Source organism: Bubalus kerabau, chromosome 23, assembly GCF_029407905.1.
Source record: "Bubalus kerabau isolate K-KA32 ecotype Philippines breed swamp buffalo chromosome 23, PCC_UOA_SB_1v2, whole genome shotgun sequence".
NCBI lineage: Eukaryota > Metazoa > Chordata > Mammalia > Artiodactyla > Bovidae > Bubalus > Bubalus kerabau.
Genome location: NC_073646.1, coordinates 4358578 through 4374394, shown reverse-complemented (window position 1 = coordinate 4374394; position 15817 = coordinate 4358578).

Here is a 15817-nt window from a genome sequence, read left to right as displayed (position 1 = left end):
AGATGACACCACCCTTATGGCAGAAAGTGAAGAGGAACTAAAGAGCCTCTTGATGAAAGTGGAAGAGGAGAGTGAAAAGGTAGGCTTAAAGCTCAACATTCAGAAAACGAAGATCATGGCATCCAATCCCATCACTTCATGGGAAATAGATGGGGAAACAGTGGAAACAGTGTCAGACTTTATTTTTGGGGCCTCCAAAATCACTGCAGATGGTGACTGCAGCTATGAAATTAAAAGATGCTTACTGCTTGGAAGGAAAGTTATGACCAACCTAGACAGCATATTAAAAAGCAGAGACATTACTTTGCCAACAAAGGTCCATCTAGTCAAGGCTATGGTTTTGCCAGTAGTCATGTATGGATGTGAGAGTTGGACTATAAAGAAAGCTGAGCACCGAAGAATTGATGCTTTTGAACTGTGGTGTTGGAGAAGACTCTTGAGAGTCCCTTGGACTGCAAGGAGATCCAACCAGTCCATCCTACAGGAGATCAGTCCTGGGTGTTCATTGGAAGGACTGATACTAAAGCTGAAACTCCAATACTTTGGCCACCTGATTGGAAGAGCTGACTCATTTGGAAAGACCCTGATGCTGGGAAATACTGAAGGCAGGTAGAGAAGGGGATGACAGAGGATGAGATAGTTGGATGGCATCACCGACTCAATGGACATGAGTTTGGGTAGACTGCAGGAGTTGGTGATGGACAGGGAGGCCTGGTGTGCTGTGGTTCATGGGGTCTCAAAGAGTCAGACAAGACTGAGCGACTGAACTGAACTGACTGATTCTTAAGGGTGTGAGGTAATATCTCATCGTGGTTTTTATTTGCATTTCCCCATGATCAGTGATTTTTAACCATCTTTTCTTTGTTGGCCATTTTTGTGAGTCATAAGATCTGAAGACATCACTGCCATCTGTTGTATGCCATCTCCTAACTGTAGGAAAAGTACCTTATGGAGCAAAATTCAGTCTTTTAAATCTACAGAGAGGGAAAGTGTATTAGTGGTTGCCTGTGGCTAGGAAATAGGGAGGGGCAGAATGGGGAGTGACTAGCGATGAGTATGGGGTTTCTTTTTGGGGTGATGAAATATTCTAAAATTAGTGGTGATGGTTTCACAACTCTGTGAACTTACTAAAAACCATGGAATTAAGCAATTTAAATGGATGAATCTTGTGCATACATAGCATATCTCAATAAAGCTGTTTTTAAAATGCTGCCTTTTTAAAGTAGAACTAAAACAGTTACTTCCCTGGTGGCTCAGAGGTTAAAGCATCTGCCTGCAATGCAGGAGACCCCGGTTCGATTCCTGGGTTGGGAAGATCCCCTGGAGAGGGAAATGGCAACCCACTCCAGTATTCTTGCCTGGAGAATCCCATGGAGGGAGGAGCCTGGTAGTCTATAGTCCACGGGGTTGCAAAGAGTAGGACACAACTGAGCTTACTTCACTTCAAAACAGTAACAGTGAGCGGGGAGGATGTGGGAAGGCTGGAGTGTGAGTTCAGGGTTAGTGGACAGAAACTATTATGGATCAACAACAAGGTCCTACTGTATAGCACAGGGAACTATATTCAATTCCCTATGATAAACCACAATGGAAATGAATATAAAAAAGAATGTATGTGTATGTGTAACTGAATCACTTTGCTTTTCAGTGGAATTTAACACAACATTGAAAATCAACTATACTTCAATTTAAAGGGGAAAAAAAGTGATAATAACAAATGTCACTACTTCATTAGTTAACTCTATTGAGTAGAGGAGAATGTTACACATTTTGGGTGAATATACATTCCCAACCAGAATTTCAGGCACCCTCTCCCTTCCTCCATTGTCCCAAATCAATTCCTCTTCTTTAGGTTGGATTCTATCTTCCTTAGGTTCTTCTAACCAAGAAAACTTCTTTTTTTTAAAGGCCATGCTGTACAGCATGTGGGATCTTAGTTCCCCAACCAGGGATTGAACCCATGGCCCCTGCATTGGAAGCATGGAGTCTTAATCACTGGACCACCAGGGAAGTCCCAATAATCCAGGAAACGTCTTCATTTCTTCAGCAGAGGCAGGTCTGCATATTTGGCAGAAAGTTAGGGAGGAGTCTTGATGAAAGTGAAAGAGGAGAGTGAAAAAGTTGGCTTAAAGCTCAACATTCAGAAAACTAAGATCATGGCATCTGGTCCCATCACTTCATGGGAAATAGATGAGTAAACAATGGAAACAGTGTCAGACTTTATTTTTGGGGCTCCAAAATCAGTGCAGATGGTGATTGCAGCCATGAAATTAAAAGATGCTTACTCCTTGGAAGGAAAGTTATGACCAACCTAGATAGCATATTAAAAAGCAGAGATATTACTTTGCCAACAAAGGTCCATCTAGTCAAAGCTATGGTTTTTCCAGTGGTCATGTATGGATGTGAAAGTTGGACTGTGAAGAAAGCTGAGCACTGAAGAATTGATGCTTTTGAACTGTGGTGTTGGAGAAGACTCTTGAGAGTCCCTTGGACTGCAAGGAGGTCCAACCAGTCCATCCTAAAGGAGATCAGTCCTGCGTGTTCATTGGAAGGACTGATGTTGAAGCTGAAACTCCAACACTTTGGCCACCTCATGTGAAGAGTTGACTCATTGAAAAGACCCTGATGCTGGGAGGGATTGGGGGAAGGAGGAGACGGGGATGACAGAGGATGAGATGGCTGGATGGCATCACCGACTCGATGGACATGAGTTTGAATGAACTCCAGGAGTTGGTAATGGACAGGGAGGCCTGGTGTGCTGCGATTCATAGGGTCACAAAGAGTCAGACACGACTGAGCGACTGAACTAGGGAGGAGTCCGCCAGCCTGAGGTATCTCTGGGTCTCACCCCCACCCCTGAAAATGTCATGGTTGGGGGGAAAAGGACTCTTGCAATTTCCACATCTTCAGGGTCCTGAATGCATACTGCTGGTTTATCTTATTTGTCCTGCAAGTCTAACTGCAGCAAGGGTTTGAGGGGAGGAGTCACAGTCGGGTGATTGGAGAAGTCACCTGAAGTGCAGCCCTGGGCGTGTCACCGTGGCTCAAGGTGGGGCCCCAGGCCCACCAAGACCCTGGCTTTCTCAGGCTGAGCACCTTTGGGCGTAAGTCACAGAGCTGCAGGTGTACCAAGAGCTTTGCAAGCTCATCTCTGCATGTATCCAACTCTGCCCCGGTATTCCTTGGTAAGTGTGGAGGGTGCCCCCTTTGCAAACTGCCTTCCTGACCCAGAAAGAAAGGGAAGGGACTAAGAACTAGCTGGAGGAAAATGAGAAAGAGCTGAAGGGAGGCAGGTGCTAGAAATATATTCTGATGGAGTCTGGGGAAGGGAGAGGGTCGCTGAGCCTCTCTCTTGCAGCAGTGATGCTCCAGTTGGTCTTGGACATCAGCAGGGAAGCCTGTCATGTCTCCTCCCACCATGCACTTCAGAATGAGGAAGCGGTTCTGTGAGAGGAAACGCCTGGCCCAGGGTGGTCAGTTCCCAGCTGAGCCAGGGCCCCCAGCTCCGGGTTCCCCTCAGACCCCACACTGCTGATCTAGCCCACCGAACAGCCTCTGGTGTCCTGGGAGCTCACTGCTAAGGAAGTGCTTCTCCAGAAGCCTGTCCACCCTCCTCCGCCCCGGGAGGCGCACGTGCGCCCCTCCCCGCGCTTTCTTTGGAGCGGGCTCCACTCCCGGTTTGCCTTCTGCCTTCTCTGCGGCAGCCCCCTCAGCCCCCACGCCTGGACCATCTGGAAGTGCCGCTCCGCTGCCTAGGATCCCGGCACCTTTGTGCCCACCCCCTCCGCGGTGTTCTGCCACCCGCCCGCGGGCCCACACCAACGCGGATTTACCAAGTACAGAGAGTTCTCCTCGTACTTGTTTCTGATGGCTTAGGGGGAATAAAATGTTGCTTCTCAGACTTCAGCGTCTTAGCCCTTTAAGGAGAGACAGTAAAAACAATTATTTGCAAAATCTGCCCCTTGGTGTTTATTATAGCTCCCCCTCATGTGCTCCTCTTCTGATTTGCATCCAGGACAAGGTCTGTTGGCTTCAAGGGGTCAGATGCCCAGGCCAGCAAGGGCTATTCTGTCCTCTCGGCCTCACAGGCTTCTGAGCTGCAGTGGCCCAGGTCGTGTTCTCTGGAGTCTGACCTGCATGGCTCCAGCTCTCTCTCTCTCTCCTTCCCCGTTTTCCTCCCCGTTTCTGCCTGCTTGTGTGATCTTTGTTCCCTAAACAGGGATTGAACCTGTGCCCTCTGTAATCCAAGCTGCAGAGTCCTAACCACAACCCTCCAGGGAATTCCCTTTCTTTTCTCCTCCATCCTGATCTTGCCTTCTTCTCTTCTTTGTCTTCTTTTCACCTCCAGACTTTCTCACCCTTGTGACAAGCATCATCCTGTTATCACCCGAGTGCAGTGCTGTCTCAATGATGTCGCTTTTTTTTTTTAAGAAAAAAAGTTTTTATTGGAATATAATTGCTTTACAATGTTGTGTTAGTTTCTGCTGTACATAGAAGTGAATCAATCACATGCATTCATATATACCCTCCCTCTTGACCCTCCCTTCCCCTAGCCCATCCATTTAGGTTGTCACAGAGCATGGAGCTGAGTTCCCTGTGCTTTATAACAGGTTCCCTGCATTACTAATCTGCCAGTTTATCCCAATCTCCTCTTCTGTACCTGTGCCCACATGTATCTGTTCTCTACAGCTGCACCTCTATTCCTGCCTTGGAAATAAGTTTATTTGTACCATTTTTTCTAGATTCCACATATATGCACTAATATATGGTATGGACGTGGCTGTTTTCTGCATATTGATATGATAGTGTGGTCTGTCTAGAACTTCATATAATTGAGTTCGTATATCGTCTCTTTCACCATCATGTTTTTGAGATTTGTTCATGTTGTGACTGTAGATTGTGGCTTTTTTTTTTTTTTTTTTCCTGAGTAGTATGACTTTGCTGTGGTTTTTTAATACATGAACATCTGGGACATTTCCAAGTTTGGACACTACAGATGAAACTGCTATGGATATTCTTGTAGAAGTCTTCTTGTGGACACATGTTTACCTCTTTCTTAGGGAAGTACCTAGAAATGGAATTGCTAAGTCTATGGTTTTATTTTTCATTTTATAAGAAACTGAAAGACTTTTTTCCAAAGCGATTTTACCACTTACACTCCTATCAACAACACTTGAGAGTTTTGGTTGCTCCATATTCTCACTGACAGGCTTCCCTGGTGGCTCAGCTGGTAAAGAATCCACCTGCAATGATTAGACCTGGGTTCGATCCCTGGGTTGGAAAGATCCCCTGGAGAAAGGAAAGGCTACCCACTCCAGTATTCTGGTCTGGAGAATTCCATGGACTGTATAGTCCACGGGGTTACAAAGAGTCAGACACAACTGAGCGACTTTCACTTTCACTCATCCTTACTGACATTTGGTGCTGTCAGTCTGTTTAATTGTAGTAATTTGGGTTGGTGTGTTGGAAATTTAACATTTTTATTAATTCCAGTTTACTAATATTTTTGGTGGCTAATGATTTTTGTGTTTTGCCTAAGAAATATTTGCCTATTCCAAGGTCATAAAAATATTCTCTTGTTTTCTTTTAGATGCTGAATGGTTTTAGTTTTTCATTTAGGTCTAGGATTTATTTATTTTTAAAAATTGTTTTATTTATGGTTATGTTGGATCTTCATTATTAGGCGTGGGCTTTCTCTAGCTTCAGTGAGCAGCGGTTGCTCTTCGTTTTGGTTAATGGACTGCTCATTGTGGTGGCTTCTCTTGTTGCAGAGCATGGGCTCTAGAGCCCAAGCTCAATAGTTGTGGGGCACGGGCTTAGTTGCTCTACAGCATGTGGGATTTTCCTGGATCAGAGATTGAACTGGTGTCTCTTGCATTGACAGGTGGATTCTTTACCACTGAACCATTAGGGAAGCCCTAAGCCTAATTTTTTGGTGTAATGTAATGAGTTGTTTCTTTTTTTTTTCCCTTTTGGGTAGACAATTATTCTAGCCCACTTGTTAAAAATATTTTTCTTTCTCCATTGAATTATCTTGGTACTTTTGCTGAAAGTCAATTGGTCATATATATGTAGGTCTATATCTGGACTCTGTTTTCTGTTCCATCGATCTGTTTGTATATCCTAATTCTAATACTGTCTTGATTACTGTTGTTTATAGTAAGTCTTAAAATCAGCTACTGTAAGTCCTCCAACTTTGTTAAGGTTATTTTGGCTATTCTAGGTCCTTTCTGTTTCCACTTAAATTTTAGAATCTGTTTGTCAACTTCTAAAAAAATGCCTTTTAGAATTTTGATTGGATTTATATAGAAATCTATTGATCGATTTGGGGAGAATTGACATCTCAGCAATATTATCTACTCAAGCACTTCACAGAGGGTACCCTTCTTTCAGCATCAGCTCAGAGCCAACTTTTCTTTCTTCTTATGACTCAACCATCATTAATTAGACTGCCTGAGCCTCCTTCACTTCAGCCAGCAGCCCTGCCCATGCTTAAGCTGTCGATGCTGTAGGCATTGGCCTCTTTCTCGTGTAAGGTCTTGTAGGAGACTTGTCCTCTCCAGCTGTCCTCTTTAGAGGGACTCTGAACCCCTTTCATGGTCTCTGTGTGGAAGAGAAGATAACACCCTTTCCTTGCGATTTCTGCAGGTCCCACCTTTAAAGTGTCTCATGCCCAGGGTCTTAAGTGGGGGAGAGCATGGGGGCGAGAGGTGAGGAACACACCACTCCCCATCATGGGATGTGAGGCATCACAGGCTTAAGAAAGGAGCTTTGAGTCTGAACAAGCCTGAATTTGCTTTCCCATTCCAACGCTAATTAGCTGTGTGACCTTTGGTAGTTTATGCACTCATCTGAGCCTCAGTTTCTGCAGCTGTAAACAGAAGGTGATGGCGTCTCTTGTACTGGTGATGGGATTGTTGAGTGGGGTGCTGTGTGTGGACACAGCTGGCGTGGGACTTGCTCTGAGCAGGGGCCCAGTGAATGTTGTCTCCTTCACTCTATTTCCTACCACTGCCTGGAATTTGATCTTCATTCTGTCTTCATTCCAAGGCCTTCTTGGAGCCACCCAGCAGGCATACCGATGGTTGTGCTGCCGAAGGAGTTGTCTTACTGCATGGGAAGTCTTGGCACCCTTTGGAACTTACAGAAAGATCCACGGACAGACAAAGTGGCCACTTTATGCTGCTCCAGAGCATGACCGGAGGAGTGGGTAGTGGACTCCCTCTGTTACTTGTTACTCAGTCCACAGTCTACAGGCTGAAGTGTAGAAAGCCATTGTCAAGGGTGGAGAGGAAGGCCATCTTCAAGGGTGGAGGTTGGCTGTCTCTCCTTCAGTAGCACACTGGACCCTTTAAACCTGATTTCATTGGCTGACTTCTTGGAGCAGAGACTCCGTCATTTACCTTTGTTGATCAGGAGCATTGAGAATGGGCCCTGATTGCAGCAAGAGGTCATCAACATTTGAGTGGCCTTTAAAAATTATATGATTCTGACACATGCTACAACATGGATGAACCTTGAGGTCATGGATGCTAAATGAAATAAACTAGACACCAAAAGACAAATATAGTATGAATCTACCTATATGAGGTACCTAGAATAGTCAAATTCATAGAGACAGATTGTAGAATGGTGGTTGCCAAGGGCTGGGGGAAGAGGGCATGAGGGGCTGTTGAATGAATACAGCGTCAGTTGGGGAAGATGAAATTGTTCTGGAGATGGACGGTGGTGATGGTTACACAATGATGTGACTGCATTTAACACCACTCAGCTGTGCACTTAAAAATGATCGAAATGGTACATTTTATTGTATATATTTTAGAGGGTAAAAAATTTATGTGTGCATGTAATCTGATCAGTGTCCTAAGTTTTCAAAACTGTGGAGGAGCCTGGCTGGCTGCAGTCCATGGGGTGGCAAAAAGTCAGATACAACAGAGCAACTAAGCACAGCACATAATCATAATACTGTGAGCTAACATTTGGCAGATGAAAACATTGCTGCTTTTGCTCGATTATTCAACCAATATTCCCTCAGCTGCCGGCTCTACCTGAGCCCCTTAACCAAAGCTTGAGGATTCAGAGATCCAGTCCAGGCTTACTCTTCCAGACCTGAATTCTGAGGGTGAACACTCAGCTCATGAACCCCTGATGCCATGAGCAAAGCTTGTGCTCTGGTGGAGACCAAGGAAGAACTGACCAGTTCCTCCTGGTGTTTGAGACAGTGATCTGGCTTTAGCCTGTTGTGTAAGGAGGGTCTCGGGAGCACAGGGATGCTGTGCCAGTGGGGGCCAGCCCTGGGCGCAGGCATGGGGTCCTGACATTGTCTGGTGAGTTTGGGAGACAGTGGGGAGCCTGATGGAGCTCAGGTAGGGTGCTCAGTGCTCGGTGAATTTTCAAATCTGGTGCCAGCTTCACCTCAGTCTCCTGTCAGCTGGTGACCTCAGTTGAATTAACTAAGCCTCTGTAAAAGCTCAGTTTTCTCATCAGTAAAACACTTCTGCCCAGTTCGACAGCATTAGATGAGAAAGCGTGTGTTGAGCATTTAACTGAGCTCTCCTTGTGTCGTCCGTGTGTCTGTCATCTACAGACCTCTGTCTATACACACATGCACACTGGATGGGTCAGGGTGGGAGAACTTGGAGGCCTGAAAACAAGCCCTGATTATTTATAGGTTTCACTTCTCTGTTTTTCAGCCAGGGTGTCTTGGCTCCGGGGAGTGGTGAGAACATCTGGGTGTGGCTGGCGCCCTAGGTCTCCCCAGCCTAGCCTCTTTGTCGACTGTGGCTGGGAGTGTGGGATCCAGGGTGGAGGATCTGGGTGGAGCCTGGGGTGTCAGCGAGGGTGGGTGGCGAGGCTGTGAGAGCCCAAAGCTGACTCTTTTGTTGCTTCCTGTGTTGGGGTCCAGGTCAGAAGTCCAGTCCCTTGGGATGAACCAGTTTGCTTTGTTGCCATGGAGACGGCACTGTCTTAGCCCAGAGCCATCCCTCCCACTTCCTGGAGAGATAGTTTGGGAGGCAGTGGGTCCTTTTCTTCCATGGAAGATGTTGTATAGCACACATTCATGGGTGGCAAGCGTGGATGACTTGGGTGTGATAGAGCCCAAGGACAGAAAGGGAAGGGAAGGGAAGGGACATGGCGAGGCTTCATCGGCCACTGATAACTCCGCTTGAGTCCATTTCTCAGATCTTGTGTAGTCATCAGTTGTGACAGTCGGAAGGCTGAGTGCTCAGCGCTCAGGCACTCAGGGACTCTATGCAACCCCACGGACTGTGGCCCTCCAGGCTCCTCTGTCCATGGGATTCTCCAGGCAAGAACACTGGAGTGGGTTTCCATGCCCTCCTCCAGGGGATCTTCCCAACCCAGGGATCCAACCCAAGTCTCCCGCATTCTAGGTGGATTCTTTACCATCTGAGCCACCAGGGAAGCCCATTCCCAGGCAGTCCACTAATAATTATAATAACTAACCCTTATTGAGCACCTACTGTATGCCAGGAACCGTACATTTTATACCCATCTTTATGGGCTTTGTTCAGATGGGAAAAAATTACGTCTCTATTTTTATTAACTCCTAATGGATATTCAGCATTTCCTTCAATTATGAGTATAGACGGTGGACCACAGTATTGTCAGTTGGCTTTCTGGTTTGTAATATTTTTTAAGTTTCACGTTATAAGCCTGTACTGCTTCTGTCGTGTTCATTTACTTTTTTTTTTTTTTTTTTTTAAGGCTTTTATTTATTTATTTTTTATTTTTGGTGTGCTGGGTCCTCATTGCTTTGAGAGGGCTTTCTCTGGTTTTGGCGAGCAGGGGCCACTCCTCGCTGTGGTGCGCGGGCTTCTCATTGTGACAGTTTCTCCCGTGGAGCACAGGCTCTAGGGCGCACGGCCTTCAGTAGCGGTGGAGTGTGGACTCCGCAGTTGCAGCTCCCGGGCTCTAGAGCACAGGCTTAGTAGCTGTGACTCATAGGCTTAGTTGCTCCACGGCACATGAAATCTTCCTGGACCAGGGACCAAACCCATGTCTTCTGCATTGGCAGGTGGATTCTTATCCACTCCATCACCAGGGAAGTCCTTCATTTACTTTTTTAAAATAATGGTTCATTTATTTGGCTGCGCTGGATCTTAGTTGCAGCATGGGGGATCTAGTTCCCTGATCAGGGATCGAAACTGGACCCTCTGCACTGGGAACAGAGTCTCAACCACTGGACCACCAGGGAAGTCCCTTTCATTTACTTTTAACAGAAGTATTCTCCAAAGGATCTTTTCCAATGACAAACAATTTGATAACTTTTATTGTTTTATAACAATAACAATAACACTATAGTTTTCGTCACCTATGAATGTATGTATCTGATACCCTATTTTAACTGTCTGAGACAGGTAATCTTTTCCCTGACTTAAAGATGAGGAGACTTAGGAACTTCCCTGGTGGTCCAGTGGCTGCGACTCTGCTCCCAATGCAGGGGGCCTGGGTTTGATGCCTGGTGGGTAAACTAGATCCCACACGTCTCAACTAAAGATCCCACTTGCCGGAGTGGAGATGGAAGATCCTTTGTGCCACAAGGAAGACAGGGAGCAGCCATACAAACAATAAAACAAATAAATAAACATTAAAAAAAAAGGTGAGACTTAGACTTAAAGATCTTAGGTCACTTGTCCAAGAGTGACAAGTGTCCACTGTCAGGAGCAGAGCTGAGACTAACAAGAATAACACTGCATTTTTCCCAGTCTATTTTCATCATTGTATACACAGCATTTTCTCATTTACTTTTTCCTCTTGGGTCACATAAAACTCTGTGAGCAGGACAAGGCAGAGCTTACCCTCATTTTACAGAAGAGGAATTTGAGATTCAGAGAGATAAATAACGACTTGCCCAAGGGCTCATGTGGCAGTTTTCAGAGCTGGGATTTCATCTCAACTCTGGTGGAGTCTGCTGGCTGGGTCTAGCCAAAGTGGGGTCCATTCACTGAGGGAAACAGGCACACAGAAAGAAAAGGGACAGCCTGACTTCATGTGCTTTGGCTTCGCATAGGCCCAGCTTTGGGGGGTTGTCCTACATCCCCGTCCCAGGGGTGGGAAGGTGTGTTCGGGACTCCAAGGTGTTGGACCAACCCCTTGTCTTGGAATAAACTGCGCACACGGAGGTGGGCTGCCTGGCTTTTCTCTACCAACTAGTTTCCCTCCTTCTGTGTGTGCATTTTCTAGCCTTGCTTCCAGCCAGGGACCAGCTGCCTGAATGGGAGTTTTCTAGACTGAAAGGTGAGACTTCCTCTCCTTGAACACAGATAACAGAGGGGTGGACACTTTTTGACAACTCAAACTGATCACCTGGTAAAGAAAGGGAAGAGAACCAAGGTCCAAGTGACTTTTCTGTTGGCATTGACCAATATAGTTTTTTTAAAAAACTAGCCAAAAAAAAAAAAAAAAAAAAAAACAACCCTAGCTGGTTCATTTTCTTAAAACAATATATTTATTTGGCTGTGCTCTGTCTTAAGTTGCCACACGCGGGCTCTTTGTTGCCACATGTGGGATGTTTAGTTGTGTCATGCAAACTCTTACTTGAGGCATGTGGGATGTCGTTCCCTCACCAAGGGTCAAACTCGGGCCTCTTGCATTGGGAATGTGGAGTTTCAGCCACTGGACCATCAGGGAAGTCTTGTAGCTCACTCATCTTCTAATAGTCTGTGTATGTAATGATGAACATGGCTCTAAGCTGCTACCTCGGTTCCTGGATTATGAGTTTTCAAGAAAAGTGCCCATTGATGTATATAGCACAGCAGACATGAAAGGCTCTGGCCACAACCAAAAGATGAGCACAATGGACAGCAGCATTTGGCTATAAATAGAATCATTTAAATGTAAAAGTGTGATATTTTGATGTTGTGTTAAGGAAGTGTTGATAATCACACAGTGAGTGGATTGGTATCGTGATACATTCTCCACCACCTGCTGTAACTCAGTTCAAAATATGGAAGCACATGGTAGGGACTCAGTAAAACTTTCCCTGAATAACCCTGGGAGTCAAGCTGACCTGAGGAATTGCTCGCTGGGCTTTTTGACACGACAATCAGACAAAGAATTTAAAAGTGTCCTGGGTATTCCGTGGTTATTCCAAGACTCACAATAATCTTTCAGAATAAACCATTGTCAAAGCAGTGTTGCCAATGAGAAGAAAGCCCAAAATTACATCTGCTTTCACCAAGGAAACCTCACGTGGTGGTAATCACTTCTTTCTACTCTTACTAGTGGTCTGACATATGAATGGTATTTGCTCCTGACTTGAGCAAGCAGGCTGCCTGCTGGGTGCCAGTTAACTTCTGATCAACGCAAATCAAGTGGCTGCCCGGGGAGTCCATTACACCCGCACTTAATGCCATGTGGCTGGCAGATCACCGCTGGGTGTAAATATTGAGATAGAGAGTTTTTAAGTGTCTGCAGCCCCTCACTTTCATGGGAACAGTGGAAGCAGCCAGGGTCGAGCCCCACCCCCCTCCGCCACCCCCCTTTTACAGAAATGTCTTCTCTATCACCAGAGCTTCTCTGGTGGTTCAGATGATAAAGAATCTGCCTACAATGCAGGATATCGGAGTTCAATCCCTGGGTCGGGAAGATCTCCTGGAGAAGGGATTGGCAAACTACTCCATGGGAGAATCCCATGGACAGAGGAGCCTGGTGGGCTACAGTCCATAGGGTTGCAAAGAGTTACATGGTTAGCTCCTCCCATCAGTTGCTCAGGCTGATAACCTTGAAGTTAGCTTGACATCTTTTTCTTTCATATTCCTGATCAGATCCATGAGCATGTCCTGTTGGCTATACTTTAAGAATGTATGTAGAATCTCACCACTTTTTTTTTTTCCTGAAGATTTTTGGATGTGGACCATTTTTTCTTAAAGTCTTAATTGAATTTGTTACAGTATTTTTTTATGTTTTGGTTTTTTGGCCACCCGGCGTGTAGAATCTTAGCTCCCCGACCAGGGATAGAACCTGCACCCCCAGCACTGGAAGGCGAAGTTTTAACCACTGGACCACCAGGCAAGTCCTGAACCTTACCACTTTTAACTCTGTCCACTGCTACTATACTGGGCTGAATAACTGTAATTTCACACCTGGGCCATTGAAATGGCCTCTTAGTTGGGTTTCCTGCCTCTGCCCTTTCTTATAATCCACACCCAACACATGAGTAGAGGGATCCTTTTGTAAAAATGTAGGATGAATTACATAACTCCTCTCAATTCTTTTCAAAATTCTCCAGATCTCCATCCTGCTCAGAGGACAACCTCAAGTCCTTATGGTGGCTTGTAATCCCCGTGACCTTTCTGAGTTCACCTCCTGGGACTGTCTCCCTGGCTAACTCCCCTGGGTCTCCTTTCTGTTCCTAAGACCTACCAGACGGGCTCCCATCTCCAGCAATTCCTACCGCCGATTCGTCCTTCTCTCTAGGACACTGCTTCCCAGAAAGCCCCACGATTCACTCCTTACGTTCAAATCTTTACCCAAACATGCCTCTCTCAGTGAAACCTACCCTGGTCACCCAGTTAAAAAATTGCAACAATCCTGTAATCCCTTGACCAGCACGGCTTGTGTGTAATCTCAGGGTTGCCTTCCCCACAGATGAGGAAGCCAGTTGTGTTCCCTGAGCTAGTCCAACTCACAGCCCGGCCAGCCCACTTCCACTTTTATTTTTCTCCATAGCACACTCACCACCTTTTAGAAGACTACAAAATTTTCTTTATTTGTTTTGCTCATTGTCTGGCTTTTTCCCACCTGTGACTTAAATATACATTCCATAAGGTTAGGAATTTTGTCTCTTTTCCCCCACCATTAAGTTGCCAGCATCTACAACAGTGTGTGGCACAGAGTAGGTGCTGACTACAGATTTGTGAATGGCTGACTGACAGGCTTGTTTCTTTCTTTTCAGTCTTATACCTTTTGTTTTTCTAAGTGCTTTATTACACAGGCTGGAATACACTGAATAAAGTTGAAAAGAAGCAGAGGAAGATTTTTGTCCTTTCTGACAAAAATCTTTTTTAACGTGTTACTTTGAACATTTTACTGTTATATATTAGGTTTGCTATAGATTTTTTTTTTGTAGGTACTTTTTATTCGGTTAAGGAAGTTTCTTTCCATTCCTAGTTTGCTGAAAGTTTAAAAAATACATTGACATTTAAAAAGCTTTTGTACAACAAACAGAACTGTAAGCAAAATGAAAAGACAATCTAAGGAATGGGAGAAAATATTTGCAAACAATAAGCGATTAATTTCCAAAGTACGATACATTGAATTAATGTGGTACATACAAACAATGCAATGTTATTCGGCCCTAAAAAGGAATGAAATTCTGACATGTAATACAGCATAGGTGTACCTTGAAGACATTATACCAAGTGAAATAAGCCAGACACGAAAGGAGAAAAAAACTCTTGTATGATTCTTCTTAGATGGGGCACCTAGAACAGTCACATTCATTGAGACAGAAAGTAGAATAGAGGTTACCAGGGACTGGGGACAGGAAGGAAACTGGGGCTTAGTGTTTAATGGGGACAGAGTTTCACTCTGGGAAGAGGAGCAAATTCTGGAGCTGGAGGGTGGTCATGGTTGCACAATAATATGAATGTACTCAATGTCATCGAATTGTATTCTGAAAAGTGGTTAAAATGGTTAAGTTTTGTGTTTTTTTTCTTACTGGAATAAAAAAATATTTCTTGTTAGGTGTTTGGAGCAGGAACATTTTTTGCAGTGTTGCTGGGCCTCCATGTAGAAACAAAACGCATGCCCTGACATTCTAAACCATTGTGCTTGGTGACCTGCTCTGTGCTTGTCCTCTCTCGGCGTTTATATTGTTGGGAGAAAGAATGGATGCAAGCATATGATATTACAGCAGTTATTAGAAAGGGCAGGCAGAGCGTCCATTCCCAGCAGAATGCCTTTGAACATTTATTTTTGGCTGCACTGGGTCTTGGCTGCGCGGGCTTTCCCTAGTTTCAGAAAGCGGGGTGTACTCTCTAGTGGCGGTGCACGGGCTTCTCATTGGGGTGGTTTCTCTTGTTGAGGAGCACAGACTCTAGAGTGCTCGGGCTTCAGTGGTTGCTGCACGAGGGCTCAGTAATTGCAGCTCCCAGGCTCTAGAGCTAAGACTCAACAGTGGCACACGGGCTTAGTTGCTCCAAGGCATGTGGGATCTTCCAGGACCAGGGATCGAACCTGTGTCCCCTGCATTGGCAGGTGGACTCTTAACCACTGGACCACCAGGGAAGTCCAGCCAGCCACAGGAACCCTTTTGATGAAGAACAGAGGAGCTTCTGGCACTGACGGACTCCACTTTGCCACCATACCATTTTCTCTCATGAACGGGCCATGAGGTCTGTCCAGCTGCCCTGTGTAACCAGGGTCGGCTTTTAGTGCATCTGGTGGGGATGGTGTCTCTGCCCAAGGCTGTGAGCAGGGCTCTGGGTGAAACCAGCTCCCACTGCTGGCCTTTTGGAGCCTCTGTCGACAGGAGGCTGTTCTCTCACGCCAGCCCCTACCTTCGGAATTGCCTGAGCTTCGACAATGTGCAAAGAGTCCCTTCTTGGATGCCGATCTCATGCCTGGCAGCTGTGCCCAGATTCCAAAGAGAGCCTCCCAGACTTGCCTCCCAAGCCGTTCTGCCTCTTCCTGACTTTGAGCCCTGATGCCCTCAGGCAGGGATGCGTCTGCATCTATAGGTGACATCATTGGTCCCATCATCTGTATGGTAACATCACTGGACGGGAGAGGTAGGCTCCTTTCTCTACCCAAGCACTTTTCTGCAGCCGCCCTGGCTCCACCCATGAAAGCA